The 18,979-nt window shown below is 40.7% G+C and overlaps 1 protein-coding gene across 3 annotated transcripts in view; it reads right to left on the bottom strand.

Moving 5' to 3' along the window:
- Positions 1–18,979, bottom strand: part of lrrc7 (leucine rich repeat containing 7) — a 146,930-nt gene that overhangs the window by 103,331 nt on the left and 24,620 nt on the right. For all 3 annotated transcript variants that reach the window (XM_056258864.1, XM_056258862.1, XM_056258865.1), the window contains exon 2: positions 6,855–7,127. The gene's annotated coding sequence lies outside the window, so the exon portion shown is untranslated. The remainder of the gene's footprint in view (positions 1–6,854; positions 7,128–18,979) is intronic.

The raw sequence follows: 18,979 nt of genomic DNA, 5'->3' as shown, positions 1-18,979 counted from the left end.
GCGGGCTCGACTCGAAGTTTTCAACCCAGAAGCTGTCACTCCGCCCTTCGTAGGACCGCGCAAGAAGAAGCGCCGTTCTCAAAGGCCTCCGGAGCCTGTGGCCACCGCGAATCGCTCGCCGGAATTACTCCCACAAGCTTCGCTCTAGCCTTCTCCGCCCCCCCTCACGGACGCGCACTGCCGTCGCTTCGGATGAGGAGGGGGAAGAACAAGCCACAGGGGACTGCTGCTCCATTCTGGCATCGGATAGTGAGGAGTGGTCGGGTTCGCATCACTCCGCCTCCTCCTCGATCCAGGAATCTGGCCCCGTGCTGGAGTGGACGCTGAGCTGTTGCGCCTTCTCTCTAAGGCCGTCGACCAACTCGGCCTCGAGTGGTCACCGTCTAAAGAGCCCGTGCCTAAGAGACTCGACGGCTGTTTTCTTCACCACCGCCGTCAAGCGCCCGCATCCAGGCCTGCGCCTTTCCTGCCGGAACTCCACACGGAGCTTACAAAGTCGTGGAATGCTCCATTCTCCGCGAGGCTTCAATTTCACGTCTCCGTGTCGCTCTCCCAGGCACCGCCGAGAAGGGATATACCTCTATCCCCCCGTGGAAGAGGCGGTCGCAGCGCACCTTTGTCCGCCCTCCGCGAGATGGCGCTCAAAGTCTGCTCTCCCGTCTAAAGCCTGTAGGACCACGTCCGCCTTTGTCGGCCGCGTGTTTTTCGCCGCCGGACAGGCCGCGTCTGCCCTTCACTCGATGGCTGTACTACAGATCCTCCAGGCTGATCTCCTCCGTGAGTGGGATGAGAAAGGGACTAGAGCGACGCTCTAGTTCCACTGCAAGCCACCCACGTGACCAGTTGCCTGCACGAACCGCTTCACAGTGCCCAGCACAGCCTAGGCAGCCCTCGCAACGACGACAGGGCGGCCGCCCTAGGTCGCACTCGGCCAGCCGTCACAGGCCACCTCCCCCACGGGGGCCTCGGCCAAGGATCACGCTGAAGCCCGAGCACGTGAAGCCCTCCTAGCGGCAGCAAGAGGGAAAAGACGGCTGAGTCCCGCAGCGGCCGGACCGCCGTCAAAACTCCTCTCCCGGTCAGTCCCCTTCGAACAGGCTACTGCAGTGGTACATTCAGCAGCCAACGAGCCGGTAAAACGACCCGCTCGCCTGCACACAACTGCCGTTTTCACGGCGACCCAGAGAAATCTCATAAAGAGTACAATGTCTGGTTATCCGGCTCACGCCGATGGTGTTTTAAGTGTAGAAAAAGTGCCCACATGTCAGTGTTCACCCCTACACACAAGCACAACACTTCCCATGTCACTCACAGAGCCCACTCTCATTAAGCTGGCAAATGCCGCTCGAGAGTTAGATGTAGGAAATATGCCCACGAGCCCGTGCTCACGCCTACTCTCTGCCCGCTCTGTCACACGGTCACATATCAGTCAGGTTACGAATATAAGTCCCGTGCCCGCTCACGCTTATTAACACACACCTCTCCCCAGACGCTGCCCGCGCATCTCGAAGTTGTCACAAAGCGCTCCCTATCCAAAGCGATCGGGGCGTCACATATGAGTACAAGTCCCGTGCCCGCTCACGAGCGCTCACGCTTACTAATAAACACTTCGCCCAAGGCGCCGCTCGCGCATCACAAAGTGATCACAAAACGCTCCCCATTCATAGCAATCGGGATGTCACATACAAAACAGCCTGCCATCACTGTCAGCGAGCCGCCGTGTTCAAGCACCGAGGGTGCGCGCGCCGCGCCCATTCCTCCGGTTCAGTTTCTCGAGCCCACACAGTGCGGCGATTAGAACCCGGAGGCCATCCTACCCCTAGCTACTAGGGGTGGCACGGTACATGAAAAAACATCCGAACCGTTCGGTTCGCTTGTCTTGGTTCGGAGCGTGTGTGTGTCTCACGGTTCGACGCATGCGCGATGTAGCCTCTTGCCCGTATGTGACCTCAGACGTGTTTCCTTTTCGTACGAAATAAGACGTGTGTGGACATACTGTACATATACGAGGCTTGTTCGACTTGAACCGGTGCTGCACAGAGCGATCGGTGAATGACATCAAAGTACCGCGAGCGCGACGGCTCCGTATGCTTTTCATTCACTCTCACCTAGCTTTCCTCGGAGATGGTCCCAATAATCTGCTTAAAGTCAAGTCAAATTCAGTTTGTGCATGATTGCATGATATAAAATTTTTGTTAATACTGTATCCTAAATTGTGGATAATTAAGCTATATATCATATGCTGAAGTACATTTCTGGAGTGTTAAAGATTAAAAGAAAAAATAACAACAAGAACCGTACAGAACCGAAAACTGTGACCCTAAAACCGTGATACAAACCGAACCGTGGGTTTTGTGAACCGTGCCACCCCTACTAGCTACACGTATAAAAAGGTGGGAAGCGATTCCCGGGGTATCAGAATGGGTGCTAAGCACAATAAGGCAGGGCTATTCGCTACAGTTCGATTGCCGTCCCCTGCGCTTTCGAGCATGGATCGCGACGACGTGGAATGTGGAAGTAGCACATCTACTCCGCGCAGAAATAGCGAAGCTGCTGTGCAAAGGGGCCATAGAACTGGTACCGCCTTCTCTGAGCGAGTCAGGCTTTTACAGCCGTTATTTTCTCGTACCGAAGAAGGACGGGACACTCAGACCTATCTTAGATCTGAGACATTTGAACAAAGTTCTTGTGAAAAGACCGTTCAAAATCCTTACGACCAGAAAAATCCTTGCGCACGTTCGCCCGAGGGACTGGTTTATATCTCTCGATCTGAAAGATGCCTATTTTCAGATTCAGATAATACCCCGTCACAGGCCATTCTTGAGATTCGCCTTTGACGGTCGGGTATATCAATACACCGTCTTGCCGTTCAGCCTGTCTTTAGCACCCCATACATTCACGAAGTGCATGGACGCGGCTCTCGCCCCCTTGAGAAATCAGGGCTTGCGAATTATGAACTATCTGGACGATTGGCTGATTCTAGCACAGTCAGAGATATAACTTTTATCTCACAGAACAGTGCTTCTCAGTCATCTGGAAAGCTTGGGTCTCACGGTCAACTGGACCAAGAGCTCATTACTGCCCAGCCAGTCAATTTCCTTTCTAGGAATAGAGCTGGACTCCGTGGCTATGACGGCTCGTTTATTGACACAGCGCGCGTGCCGTGTTCGACGCCTCGTTTGGTCTTACCAGAAGGGCAGCATCGTCCCCTTGAAAACTTTTCAGAAGATGTTGGGTTGTATGGCCTCAGCTGCTGCAGTGCTCCAGCTGGGCTTAATGCGCATGCAAACGAATCAGAGTGACTCAGAGCTGCATCTCGGCTCTGCAGCCCTGGTTAACGGCCGACTGGTATCAGCGGGGAGTGACTATGGGGGCTGTCTCGTATCGGAAGGTCATCTCGACAGATGCGTCCAACTCAGGTTGGGGCGCTCTCTTCGAGGGCAGACCAGTCTTTGGCCTGTGGTCATACCAAGAGAAGCTCCTTCACATAAACTGTCTGGAAATGATAGCGGTCGAGAACGCGCTGAAGCGCTTCCTCCCATTCATACGGGACCACCATGTTCTAGTCCGTTCAGACGACATGTCTATGGTGTCCTACATGAACCGTCAGGGCGGTGTCAGATCCAGGAACCTCTGCGATCTAACAGAACGCCTCCTCGTTTGGTCTCAGCACCATCTGCGCTCGCTGAGAGCTGCACACATGCCAGGCCACCTGAACGACGGCCCAGACAGACTGTCCAGGGACATTATTCCCCCAGGGGAATGGTCCCTGCACCCCCAAACAGTCCAGTTACTATGGCGCCTTTTCGGCAAAGCGGAAGTCGACCTTTTTGCATCAAAAGACAACGCTCACTGCCCAATGTTCTTTTCGAAGAACGAAGACGCGCTACCCCAAATCTGGCCCAGCCGCCCGCTGTATGCTTTCCCTCCAGTCTCTCTGTTGCCACAGGTGATCAAGAGGATCAGGGAAACGCGCCACTCGGTGCTCCTTATAGCGATGGGAGAACCAAATTTGGTTCACGGAGCGGACACGGCTGTCACAGACATTACGCGCTGTACATATACGCGCTCCGCCCCTTTCAGGCACTCGGAGCAGCTCTTCGTTTCGTTCGGTGGGCGCACCAAAGGTCTCACTGCCTCGAAACAAAGCCTGTCCAGATGGATAGTGGACGCTATTGCAGCTGCTTATGCGTCAAAAGGTCTGCAATGCCCTTTGGGCGTCAGGGCTCATTCCACTAGAGGCATGGCCTCGTCATGGGCATGGTCCAGCGGAATTTCTATTCATGACATATGTGTGGTGGCGGGCTGGGCCTCCCCATCCACCTTTGTTAGGTTTTATAACCTGGAAGTTCCCGCCCTGCAGGCTAAACTTCTGTCAGTATAAGTGAGATGTATGTTCTGTCCAGATCGGTTTGTGCGCAGGCTACCCTCACGCGACTTAGCTCTCCTGGTTGAGCTGCACTATATTGGGTTAATATGCTATACGTTTATACGGACCGGCAGCGCCGCTCTGTATTCCCTATGAGTGCTTATGTACTTAGGCCGGCCCGCGTTGCTGGTCGCCTTATTCCCCGCTTAATCTGGGATCCCCGGGATTCCCTGGGACTCATGAGTGGATGCTTGGCGCGCACGACGTTGACAAAGTGTTCCCGTAGCGTAAGCTAACTTACGCAATACGAGAGAACCTCTCGTAAGAGAACGTATCAGTTACCTATCGTAACCTCGGTTCTCTCTAGAAGAGGGAACGAGTATTGCGTAACCGGCCGTGCTCGCGGCGCGAGTGACTTTCGCTTCAGTCGATGAAAACCAGGGAAACAGCCTCCGAGCCCCGCTTATATGCGTTAAGCCACGCCCATTCTGACAGGCTAAGACGCGATGAGGGCGTGAGCACCCTTCATTGGACGTGACGTCACGCCAGGCTCAGTGGTAGGCTGCTGCAGTTGCCGCAGGGCAGCCAATGAGCACGCTAGAAAGCCTGCTCTAGGTCTGCTAGCTGCTGCACTGTGTTGACAATGAATACAAAATTAAGGAGAATTTTTTGGCTTCAATATCTCGAAAAGATGAATCTTTCCCATAGCGTAAGCTAACTTACGCAATACGAGAGAACCTCTTCTAGAGAGAACCGAGGTTACATTAGGTAACCGATACGTTATCCATTAAAAAAAAGTAGTGTAACTCGACCAAGGATGGTGACACAAAATAAAACATTGCGCTTTTCTAAGCGTGTAAAGTGGATAACTATAATGTATGGCGGAATACCATAGCAAGTGCTTGGGAGCACTTCGACTCGGCGCAGTAATATCACACTCCTGAAAAATCCTCTCCCCCCTCTCCCTCTCTGGAGTGATGATATTACTGCGCCGAGTCCGTAGATATATATGTGCCGAGTCGAAGTGCTCCCAAGCACTTGCTATGGTATTCCGCCATACATTATAGTTTTCCATTTTACACGCTTAGAAAAGCGCAACGTTTTATTTTGTGTCACCATTCTTGGTCGAGGTACACTACTCGTGTAACTGTATTTAAATAGGGAAAACGTGGAGGTGTTTGGTCGCTTCTCTGCTCGGATCCTAATGAATGAACTGGGCTAAGCTAAGTGCTAACAAAGTTTCGCTGCAAGACCGAGCGATTAAGTGCACGCACTGAGACGAGAGAGGTATGTATCAACTCGTCTTAGTTAAGGGAATAACAGTTTAATATGAAAAAACGGTGGAGTATCCCTTTAAGGAATTTTATCATAGGAAATTTTGGTAACTATACACACCCATTACTAACTGTAATTATAAAAGTATTTTTAATGCAGTAATTCTGCCTTAATGCACCTTATAATGCATTTTATGGTCTTTATTTTAACCACAGTTATAATACATTATAATACTTATCTATTCATTAAACAAGCCTTTAGAAAGTATAATGTATTCAAACACATGACAAACAACCAATTTCAGAATCTGCAAATAGTATAATGCATTTTAAATTACTGTATTTATGAAAAGATACAATATATTATAATGTACATTATAAATACCTTTATAATGCATAGGGGCTTTAAGTAAACTTACCAAAATATTTTTTATTATATCATTTTATAGACCACTTGTAAGATATCAGCCTGAAAAGAATGCTGAAGCTGACTTCATAGGAAACACCCTGTTTCCCCTCAGAAGTACATTAGTAACAATATATAATACAACGTTACCACATATTTAATTTGAAACACACTAAACTCTACTACAAAATACTCCTTTTATAATAATAAAAAACGTCAAAATAAGAGCAGCTGTAAAAAAAGAAATATCAGAATTTTCCAGAGTAATAGTTTCTATCCTCACCAATCTGCTGTATTCAGTGAAGTTCAGTTACAAAACTCAGTTACAAAACTCAATAGTCTATAGCCCCCAAATCAAAACTGTTGGACAATTGTGCCCAGCTGTTACCAATCTCAATCACAGGGCAGGGCCAGAAGTCAAATGATGCCATTATCTGTCCAGACTGCAATAAAGCTCAGTGAGCCCCTTACAAAAGAAAAGTTCACTCAACCATTCAATAGACCTCTATGACCACAGGAAATTATGAAGCCATTTGGATTGTCATGACAGTAGCAGTAACTTGTAAAGGAAGGGCAACAGTATCAGGCACAGAACAAAGGCCAGCTCTACCACATCCCTTTTAATATACTATTTTCCTTGAACCTCGTTCATATTCTTTTTTAAGCATACAAACACAAGCACTAATTTGAAACAGAACAGAGAACATTACATACATTTTTTTTATACCTCAGACAGACAGCACCAGCTGATAATATACATTATCAGTATATTGCTCTTTTTTATTCTGCAGTTTTTCACACTTACCGAAGTAGAAATGGGATGACCTTTTGTAGATTTTATTGGCTGCTCTCTGTAGAGACTCCCAGAGCAGGCAGGACTTGTGTAGATAATCACTGGTGGGTATAGACAGCCACCCAGTTCATTTGTGTGCAAACACTTGTTTTCCTCATCTTCAGCCTCCTGTCCAAATCCTGCCAGCCACTAGACTCTGATGGCATATCCTGTTATATCACCCATGCTACACTCTCAGTCCTGAAGCACTGACCGAAAGAGGCTGCCTCTTGTTTCCAAATGCACCTGCAAAACAGAGAAAAGGAGACGTTGTTATTCTTTTTAGCCCATCATTTCAAACTTTACACTAAAAAAAAATCCTACACTTCCTTTTTTTTTCGCCTTCTCACCATTTCCATCGAAATAAAGCATTCCTAATTAAAACATTCATTTAACACAGAGAATAGTTTGTATATTATTATAGCCTAACTGCAGAACTCTGGAACTCAATGTAGGCAGAACATTTTTAATGTTTAGGGTTTGTATCCACACAAGTAACCAAGTTCACTTCCGTAATGCAATGTTTTTTCAAGTGAAACATGTTATCCATCAGGAATTGGTTGACCTGAACGTCAAGTTTAAAGGTTTTTTTTTTTTTTTTTTTTTTTTTACAACAACAATTTGCTAGTATTGTTGTAATATTTACTACATTAAAGTTGACTGGCATTCAATGTCTGCGTTAAAAGTACCATTTCAGAAAGATTTAACTGAAACAGTAAGTTCATTTGAATATTAGTAAACATTAACCAATAGACAGATGTCTATGAAGTCATTTTAGAGTGGAGCAAGTTATTACTTTTTGATGCAAGATTATGCAGGCTGATGAATTGTGCACAATACGACCTAAATTATTGCATACCAGAGATACTAAACTGGGATTGAAAGGTATTGGGTCTGAGAAAATGTGGGTGAAGATACAAAATCTATCCCTGCCTATTTATTTATAAAAAAAAATTAAGAAAATTCACAGTATCATTTCCATATGATTTAGCACTAGTGCAAATACACTTTTGGTGGCAAACAGCACAGCTTTTAAGATCAGCATGTGGGAACAGCTCACTATTAAAGTAAACAGATTTATGGCTGCAGGGCAAGACTGCTTTCAGAGACACAAGATGATGAGCAGTAACTCACATCTAAGGAACTGCATGTGAACGCTCCGAAAACATTTAATATCTTGAGCTTATAAAAATGATACAGCTCTAAACACTAACACTAAAAACAGAGAGTGGCTGTGGCTACATATGGAATAATGCATTTTTTTCTTCTAACACTGTCATTTTTATTGTCTGTAATTTACCGTATTACTTGCTGAAACTGTGTTACGTTTGCAGGAACCATGTTTTTTTATATCCAATACATTCTCATGCATTTTATTTCATATCCTGCAATATGCTCAAATATGACAATAAACCTGAATTTTACTTTTGATACAAACAAATTGTACATATTTAGTTCATAAAATTAACTTTTCCCATGAAACTTAAACATTTGAAAACATTTTAACATCTTAAAAATAAAAAAATATATTGAGTATAATTAAAGTTCAACACTAATATTATTAAAGTGACTAAAAATCTGTGAGGGGGAAAAACATTTAAAAGCCTTTTGATTTTATGCAGTACAGTAAAACCATAATAATGTGACATCATTTGTTATTGTTTTCTATTTTAACATAGCCTATATTTAAAAATGTAATTTATTCCTGTGTGTCAGGGAACACCAGACTCAGAGACAGATATTTCAAACCACAGCAGTGGACTATAACAGAGATGCAGGTGAGTATGGCAGCATTGCAGGTTCTGGATGGTTGATCTTTGTTGTTTTAATCTTTAGAGTAAGTAGTCTGTTGTCCATAAATGAGACCAGGCAATGACTGAGTGTGAGGTGTGTGCTTTTACGCAGGGCTGATTGGCGTGCTGATGGGGAACAGGTGCAGGTGCTAGTATTCGAGTGAGTGAGAGCATTGTTTGGGGATGACGAGGAGCCTGGTGATACCGTGGCTGCATCCGAAAGCTTAACAATGCTGCCTTTGGAGGCTACATTCAAAGGTACTAAGGCATCAAGCCACGTACAAATCTAATTTTAGCTTAATTCCTGTTACTTCCTGTCTCCTAAAATACCTTGGGTGCTTCTCAATACTCAAATTGATCATTCCTCGTTTCCTTCATGAGGAGTCATGAGCGAGGCTACACAAGTGTATCCTTCCCTCGCATCCTAAGGGGGTGGAGCTAAGATGAGAGGAAAGGAAAACCAGGATTCACAAATAAGAAATGAGAAGCACCCCTTCATCTGATCGATTTTTGAAGGCCGCATAGATATATCATTTGCTGCCTTTGACATCCCACAATCCTGTGCTTTCCATTCTGTGACATTTTAGCTAAAAAATAAAGACCGCATCTGAAACTTTCGATTGGTGGTCAGTTTGTGTGTAAATGTAAGTTTTTGATCAACGTTATCCACTTTTGCTGTCATTTTATAGTGAGAAATTACTATTGTAGTCATTAAATATTCGCTTAGTTATCACCAAAGCTTGCACTATTTTGTTGTAGATCAATCTAATTTGATGATTTTGTGCTCAAGAAAAAAATCTCATTAAATTATCAAAATTCTCATTATGATCAATGTTGAATGTGCTGCTTAATATTTTTGTGGAAACTGTGATCCATTTTTTTTTAGAAATCATTTCTAAAAGTCTTAAAATCCCTTAAAATAAATGTAATGCATCCTTGCTAAATATAAGGTTTAATTTCTTTTTTTTTATTATTACTAAATCTACACACTAAAATCTATCCAGAAATTAACCACAGCAGGTTATTTTATACCCCTATATATATTATAGCCATAACCCCGGTTTCACAGACAAGGCTTAAAATAGTCCCAGACTAAAGTGCATGTTTGAGCTGTTTTAACGGAAAGCAACTTGCACTGACATATCTTAAAGGGATACTCCACCCAAAAATGAAAATTCTGTCATCATTTACTCACCCTCAAGTTGTTGCAAACCTGTATGAGTTTCTTTCTTCTGCTGAAAACAAAGGAAGATATTTTGAAGAACGATTGGAACTTTGGCACCATTGACTTCCATAGTATTTTTTTTTTCTACTATGGAAGTCAATGGTCCCAAACAACTGTTTGGTTCCAATCGTTCTTCAAAATATCTTCCTTTGTGTTCAGCAGAAGAAAGAAACTCATACAGGTTTGCAACAACTTGAGGGTGAGTAAATGATGACAGAATTTTCATTTTTGGGTGGAGTATCCCTTTAAAATATGTCAGTGCCAACGTTTTGTCTCAAGATGCACACCAGTAATTTTTTTCTTTCTAGGGCACATTTATAAAAGCTAGTAAGGCCTACATCCTAGCTTAAAGGGGTGGTATAATGCCCCTTTTTACAGTATGTAAAATAAGTCTCTGTTGTCCCCAGAGTGTGTATATGAAGTTTTAGCTCGAAATACCCCGCAGATTTTTTTGTACAGCATGTTAAATAGTCCCTTTTTAAGGGTCAGTAAAAACGTTTGTGTGTGTGTGTGTGTGTGAGCAGCTCCGATTACCTCACACAGAGAAGCACTAAAATGTCAGAAACTGTTCTGCCTTTAATGTTTAAACTGGAGTCGGACAATGATGGAGAGACTTGAGAAGAAGTGACAACATGTAGAATGCAACAGGACGTTTCTGATTGGTTAGTGGATGAATTTATGTTACTGATGTGGAGTTAACTATCTTCACGTCATTGATTAGCATATTCTGCTATTCGGGGGGGGATGGCCTTAATGTTTTTAAGTCATAATTCCTGTTTTACATGATTAATCAAAAGCACAATCAAAATCTGTCCCTGGAACTTGCTTAAGTACACGCACCTTTAGTTTAGAATTGCTGTAAAATATAACTGTATATCACAATATGTTTGCTTTGAATTTCACAATCCACTTATGTCTCTTCACTGTACACATGATTTCTACTGCAACCAATCAAAGCACCGTCTATATAATCAGGAAGCAGAAAGCAGAGGGGGTGTTGTGTTAAACAGAAATGACTCACTGGGTGCCAGAGAACAAACCGATCTGAATTCTCCTCAGTGCTTCATGTTCTTTTTGAAGTACATGTAATTGTCAACACCAGTCAAATTTCACATAACTCCGGGACATTACAAATTCCCTCTGGAACTCTAGAACATCATTCCTCAAGTCAAGTGCCTTGGGTCCTTGGGGCACAGCTAAAAAAACAACAACAACTATGGATACAACAGGAAAAGTAGGCTTGAGCATTTCTCAATATAAAACTAGTCAATGGATCTAAGCGTACATTCAAAATGAGGATGCATGACTCACAGGCATTAGAGATGGAGTTGCGGAAAAACGTTGCCAACCTCAGCACAAAGATAAAGGGGGATTATGTGAGTGATGCCAACAACACCCTGCCATGGTGGTGCAACTATTTATAAAGATGCCCTAAAAAAAAAAAGACAATCAAAACACAAAAGTGTGTTCTATTTATTTTTGGTGTAAAACTGAGTAGATGTTAAATTTAGAAGCATGCAGAGTAGTACTATCATAGAATGACTGTAGTACTATTTAAAAGAGGTAGTTCACCCAAATATGACAATTTTATTACTCACATGTGTGTCCTATTTTTTCTTCTTCTTTTTTATGTAAGACAAAAAAAAAGAAGAGGGGCTCTTTGGATTTCAACTACAAACACTCTCAGAATCAGGCACTGCTGCTTTTATAATGCATTTCACATTTTCATTTACATTAGCTTACATTGCATTTCAAGGTACACATTTATACATTCTTATCAGTTCTTGCTTTCCCTGGGAATCAAACCCATGACTTTGGCGTTGCAAGTCCCAACGCTCTACCGTTTGAGCTATAGGAAAGCTGCTTTCAGAAACAGAATTTCCTGATACCACTTGGTTCGATTGTTTTGGTGTGGATCCAAGTGCTATTGCCGTGTTTATATATGCCTAAATGAACCGAACTACGGAAAACCGCACCAGCTTCCAAAACAACTGCTCCAAACGAGCCAGGTGTGAAAATGCCCTAAGTCTTTTAAAGCCATATGCTAGATCTATATGAGGAACAAACCAAATTCAAGTCATTATTTACTGACAATCTTACCAAATCTGTCAGTGAGGTGAACTTGATTCGTGAACAAATCAATCTGATTCGATTGAACTCATCAACAAATCACTCAGTATGATTTGTGAACCTGATCCAGCACAAAAGAGTTATTAATTTGCCAATCTGGTTCTCGAGACTATATGATCCAGTCACAACAGTTCTCGAGTTAACAGCTCACTGCCTGGAGAGGAAAAATGTCAGTGTATTATTATGACTTAAGGCTTCAGAAGACTTGGAATATAGTGCGTGAGTCATATGGATGACTTTTATGGTGCTTTATTGGTGTGTTTTTTGTTATCTTTTTTGTCATTTTTGGAACTTAACCATCGGTGTGAATTGATGTTGTATGGAAAGAGCAATGTGAAGATTCTTCAGAAAATCTCCTTTGCGTTAAATAAAATAATAGCAGTTGAAGTATATCATACGGGTGGGTAATTAATATTAAACATTGAACTTTACATTTTTAAGTGAACTATTTCTTTAAGAACTCCAAGGTAAAATAAATAATTAAATGACGGTTGAGAATACACTGAACGAGAATGCCGATCACATGGTCATCATAACAGCAAAATCAGTGTTCCAGGTGTACACTTGGTGCCGTTTGTCAAATGCCAACTAGCTTCCGACACCTGAGGTCCAGATCTGCTCAGCAGGAAGTAAAGCCAGTGACCTCATGCTTACGGATTCCCATGGCACGTGGGAGCATTCTGATGAAACAGGCTTAACCAAGAGAGAGGATGGGGTGTAATTAAATCACATCTCCAGAGGGGAGCCCACAGCCAGAGATCAATGCTAGGGAAAAGAATTGTAATTTGCACAGTATGGCAAACAGCGGCATTTAAACATGCCAAGCTCAGGTTCAATCGCTCTATTTAATGGAAGCGAAACGTTTAAGGTCATTGTCCCAGTGAGGCATGGGGAGATGGGGCCCAGTCTCCATCCTACAAATGATGATGTATAGCTTAATGGGACCCTCTAACTGAGGCAGAATACCAAGTGGAATCCAACCTCCATTCAATCAAGGTGATTCTTCACATAGAAAATATGCGTGGACTGGAAACACTCAATTCATTTAGATCCATTTGTTACAGTTGTATTGTAAATACAGTTTTTGTAATTAAAGTACATGCGTCTCGGACTGATAAAAAAAATGAATTAATTAAAATTAATCTTAAATTTTGAAAAAAAAAAATATTATAATGTAATATTGTAATTGTAACAAATATTGTAATAAACTACTTTACCATTGTATGAAAATTATTTACATCAATGTTTTACACAAGTACATTGTCGTGGCATTCTTTTTACCGCAACCGACTATTTTACCAAAACTAAAACTTTACTAAAAGTTATTGTAGTTGTGTACCTCAAAGACAATAAGCATGTTTGAGATGAAATATGTAAAATGCTTGAGCTGTGATATGTAAATAAAACACTTACTTAAATCATAGTTTCATGCTTTTTAAATAATTATTTGACTTAATTATGTGTATTTAAAATATGAAATTATCCTTAGCAAGACAAAGTAGTCAGCCATTTCATTCTAAAAATGCTTAAAATATAATTTCCTCCACCAACATTTTGATCACGAATGTGGTGGAAACATTTTTTATTTTTAGTATCATTGAGATACTTTGTTTATTTGGATGTGTTTTTGTTGTTTAGTTTTTTTTTTTTTAAATGTCTATATAGACATGTATACAGTCTAGAGTGTACACTAGAGTGTTAGTAGAGTATTAGTAGACTAGTAGGGTTAGAATAAGTTGACATAGTTGCAAAGTTACTTATAGTCAGTAGAATGTCTTTTGGGGGACCATCACAATAAAGAGTTAGCAGATATTAAGCAGACAGTCTACTAATACTCTAATGAGAGTTAGACATGTAGGTGCAATGTTACTTATAAATAGTCAACAGAATGTTCAAAAGGGACTATCAAAATAAAGTGTTACCAAATAGTCTATATATATATATATATTGTATATTTTAGTTTTAGTTATATATCATGTAAAACTTTTCTTGGCCAACAGGATAAAATAAATGAAGTTTAAGTTTTTTTTTCTCACATTTTATTTCAATTAATGTTTAATTTATTTCAAGCAACAAAAATATCTTTGTTTATTTATATACATTTTTATTTAATTTTTTGTTAACTGTAAGCCTGGGTGGAAATGACATTTGTTCATGAAACTTTAGGAGAAAAAAATGACAGAATTCTCCAATAATGCATGCCATGCACATTCAATGTTTTATAGTTTACTGTATGTATATTGAATAAACTGATTTTTAAGGAAATTCACAGTCTACAGGGACAAAAGTGCCTTGAAGAAACACCTGAAATGATTTGAACTGAGTGAAAAGGTCTTGAAATCTTTCAAATGCAAATCCGTCCTTCAAAAGCAAATGTTCATGAGCACCTTGCACTCATTTAAAGGCGGCTAAGCTGTCCTCAGGTCAGGCATGGCACAAATAAAACAGATAAATTAATAAACAGAAGGAAGGGGAAAATGGAGCAATCGTCCCCAAGGTCCTCTGTTTCTGGGACGTACCATCAACATTGCTACACATTAGCGAGGTAGTACAAATGCTAAAACATATCATGAATGTTTATTATGAAGCACAGCAGGCCACACACAATCACTCCTGCCTCTAATGTTGACGGCCCGCGGCGGAGAGTTGAGGATAAGCGGAGTTGCCACGTGAGGAGACGAGATCACTGAGTCACTTGAACGGGAGCACCTCCAGGCTCTAGCACAGCCCATATGGCCTCTCACAGAGCAAGTTTCATCCCCTACACCTGCCTGTAGCATTTTTGTGTTTTAAGAAGAGGTCTGTTTTAAATGGAACTGATATGTTATGCATTTTATAACCTATGGTTTCATAGTGCACAAAAATAAGTGGCTCTGTGATTTTCAATGCATCCTCAACATTAATTATCCTAGAATTCTTTCATGTTTTCATTGTCAAGTTGCTTGCTTTCTTCATAATATGCCATATGAGACTTTTTAAGTTTTATTTTCAGCTATGATCTATAACTGAATATTCCACATGAAGATTGAATAAGTATTAACTAAACATAAAATAAACAGCCCATTAGTTCAAGATAAGATCAAATTAGATGCTGTAAACCATCTAATGTCACAAGACTCCTTGAGAAGCTAAACAGGCACCCATGCAACAGAGTAATAATAATAGACAAAAGTCTCTTGATGGCACCCAAAGGGTGTCTAGGCATCCCAGAATACCTTGCACTGGCCTACTTTGTTATTTCTGGTGCCTCTGCATTTTGTCAGTATGGTGAAGAATTGTACTCTGAATTAAGGCAAGACCTGTTTAAACATTCAAGCTGAAATTGAAATAAAAGTAATGAAAAAACAAAGCAATTTCTTTAACTGATCGTTGTTCATGTTTCTTATGTTTTTTAGGTTCAGGTGCAGAGGACAAAATGAACGTCAGCCGGAATGAACCACTATAACTACAAATCACATCCTCCCTGTTGGGAAATGACCAAGCAGGTACCATCAGTTACCATGTAGTCATTCACCCAAAATGCAGCAAACCCACTGAGCCAGACAATATAATATTTGTCCTTAAATGTCTTAAGCTTCTACTTGTTAAAGGTACAGTTCACCCAAAAATGAAAGTTTATCTCTCCATTTATATATACTGTATATAAACTGAACAGAAAATCAGAATTTTGAGCTGGTTCTTTTCAATGAACTTGTGGATTAGGTTCACAAATCATACCACGTGATTAATTCACTATTCAGAATCATTCATTAAATGGAATTGGACTGATTCATTCATGAATCATTTTTAACTTACTGACTCAGTGATCCATTTTCAACAGTTTTAAAGTTATCAGCTTTAAAGCATCTCAAGGGCAATATTATCAATACATAATGACTTAAATTTGGCTTCTTCTTTAGATAAATCTAGCATATGTCTTTAGAAGACTTCGAATAAAGTGCCAAATGTAGTCATAGATGCCTCTTATGTTTCCTTTTTTTAATCATTTTGTTACTATGAACTACTGTTATTGCAAAAGATCAGCATGAAGATTCTTCAAAATATATTTCATCTTCCACAGAAGAAAGAAAGTCATACAGGTTTGGAATGAGGGTGAGTAAATTACAGAATTTTCGTTTTTTGATTAACGATCCTTCAAAGAATACAGTAAATATTTTAAATATACAACACACTGATTTTGTCCCCTAAAATAAGGCATTAAATTGTACCGCGATGTGAATTAAACAGTAAATAGCTACAAAGGTGCAGAATATATAAATTATTCTAGATAATGGAATGATTTCTGGAACAGAAATTATGAAGTTCCTGCATATGAAATATAAGACAGAAACTTCTGACAACAGAAAAAAAAGTTATCTTATTCTCTAAAGCACTTTGTTACAGTTCAAGATCAAAACTGAGCTTGACAGTGTCAACTGATGTCCTTAGCCATAATCCAAGCTTGACCTTTCAGCTTTAAAAATATATCTTCATAACATAAAAGGTATTGTACAGTACAATCAATGCTTAAAATGAAACATTACCCTGCCAATAACTAAAAACCTCTACCATTATTGGCAATATCAGATCGATTTGCTACTCTTTACTATTCCACAAACTGAGTGGACTGGTGTGATTCTTGCGTGAATCGATGGAACTGGTATAGTCATGAGGAAGTGCTTGGGTTTGTACTGCAGTAGGGATGGGGAGATGAAGAGAGAGAATGTTTTATTTGTGACTTCACACAGCGAGGCCTGCCTGAGTGGGCTGACAAGCGCTCATGCTACACAGAGTTGCCATGGAAACTGCAGGCTACGGAGGAGAAAGTGCAAGACAGAGGATATGAATTAAGTTCTGTCATTTTATCATCTACTGTTGACTACAGCATGTGCGTCGTGGAAATGGTAACGAGACACCAAAGCAAACATACTTACTGCTCACTAATCTTCTAGTTAAGACTTGCAAAATTGGCCCTACTTCATAACTAAGCCACCATCAGTAATGTCAATCTACTGTACAATAATTTCTTTAGTGTGGATACTTTAGACTTCAATCCATCAACCATTTTCTATTTCCATGCTCAAAGATGAGATAAGCACTGCCCTACATGTAAGAGCCAGAGCATGGAATATAAAGTTGTTGTTTTTTTAAATCCCTACAAAACATTCCATTAAGGGAAAGTTCATTAAAAAATAACAATTCTGTCATTATTTACTCACCCAAACATGTAAGACTTTCTTTCTTCTGAGAACCACAAAATTATATATTTTGAAGAACCTTTCTCATACAATGGGGGGCAATGGGGTCCAAAACAAAAATGTTCATTGAGGCATTTCTTTTTTTGTTTTTCGCATATGAAAGAAAGTCATACAGGATTGGAATGACAGATTCAGATTACATAAATAGCTTGCTTTTGGTTTTTAAATAGCAATTTCACATATCTGATTGAAATGCTTCAAAATGCAGCCATGGCTCCATCTGGTGCACAGAGACCGATCAATACACTTCATGACTCCAGTCCTACATTCCTCAGGTTCCTATCTTTTTTTTTTTTAAGTGAAAATCCTCTTAAAGCAAAATAATTTCAAGAAATGCTTCTGCCATGTAATTTGTGATTAAAATGAAGCAAATCTGCTCATTGTCTATCTGCTCAAAATAGATACTGTACTGTTTTGCCCTAGTTTCTCATTCGCCTGATGTTCAGCTCATTTGAACATTTTACATTCAGCAATAATGCCTTGAGGCAGAATAAGGACCAATCAGGAAAAATGCTAGCTTGTTTAGAAGATCCTCGATATCTTAAAGCTCTTAGAACGAAAAAAGGGGGGGGGGGGGGGGGGATATATAGTAGCATCTATTATATGTCTTATCTATTATCTATCATCTATTATATGTTTTAGGGCATATTATAAAATAGCATTTGAAGGAACATTCAGATTCTAAACCAAAGACAGCATTCGTCATCTTTTCCAAACTACACCATTTTCCACAGTAACACATCTGTCAAACCATCAGTAAACAAAGATATACTTCTCTCACTCTATCTGCATTGTAACCAACTCCTATCAACCTTCACCAGTGACCAGACAATCAGTGGGAAAACCAGCAGGAAAAAGCAAAACAACTCAAGGACACAAAGTACATGCTCCACCAAGGGCAGGATACTGCCAAATTCATTCACAGTTCTCACACATTCCCATCTCTCATTATTTAAAGTGATAGTTTTACCCAAAAGTTAAAATCACAGGGAATCAATCAATCACAATAAATAGGGATACTGTGCAAAAGCATAATGCAAATAAAACCATGCAAGTTCCTCTGTGCAAGCTGCTGCATAATCCTTTTGAAGGGGCAGTTTATCTGTTAGAGAAAATATCCTGTAAATGTATGCAGTTTATATCTTAACATCTCATTGTTAGTAAGTGTGGGAACGTTATTAGTCAATTTTATTCAAGCTAATTATTTATCATAAACATTATTATTTGAGGACAGTGATGCAATCCTAAATGCCACACTCAATGTGGATTTGCAGTTTTGTGACCTTCACTTGTGTGTCTAAAAAGCTAAGCCCCCTCAAAGTCAAAGATTCTGGGGATAAGCAAAGAGCTTGTGAAGATCTATGAATATTTGAGTAACATGTGATCTGTCCTGCTGATGTGTGACTCTTCACAGGTCATGTTGTGTCAGCAATTGTGTGTGAGAACATGTGGATTTCAGTTGGAATACAAATGACGAATAAAGATAAAGTGACAGAGAAATAAAGGGGGAGTTGTGATCAGGAATCACTGTGTATTCCAATCACATCACCCCCCATCTCTTCTCTCCTTCCACAGTCATCCTGCCTCCAGACTGTTTAAATAAGGAGCAGTGAATTAGAAGATGGTGGGTTCCTTTGCCATGATGCGGTCTATTCAAGCTTGATGCAAATCCACAATCAGTCCCTGTTTGTCCAATAGATTCATCTTCGGTGA

This window comes from Rhinichthys klamathensis, unplaced genomic scaffold (genome assembly GCF_029890125.1).
Source record: "Rhinichthys klamathensis goyatoka isolate OS25496 unplaced genomic scaffold, OSU_Roscu_1.1 h1tg000160l_1, whole genome shotgun sequence".
In the NCBI taxonomy this organism is placed as follows: domain Eukaryota; kingdom Metazoa; phylum Chordata; class Actinopteri; order Cypriniformes; family Leuciscidae; genus Rhinichthys; species Rhinichthys klamathensis.
The sequence above is the reverse complement of the archived record's forward strand: the minus strand, read 5'-3'. Positions and strand labels throughout refer to the sequence as shown.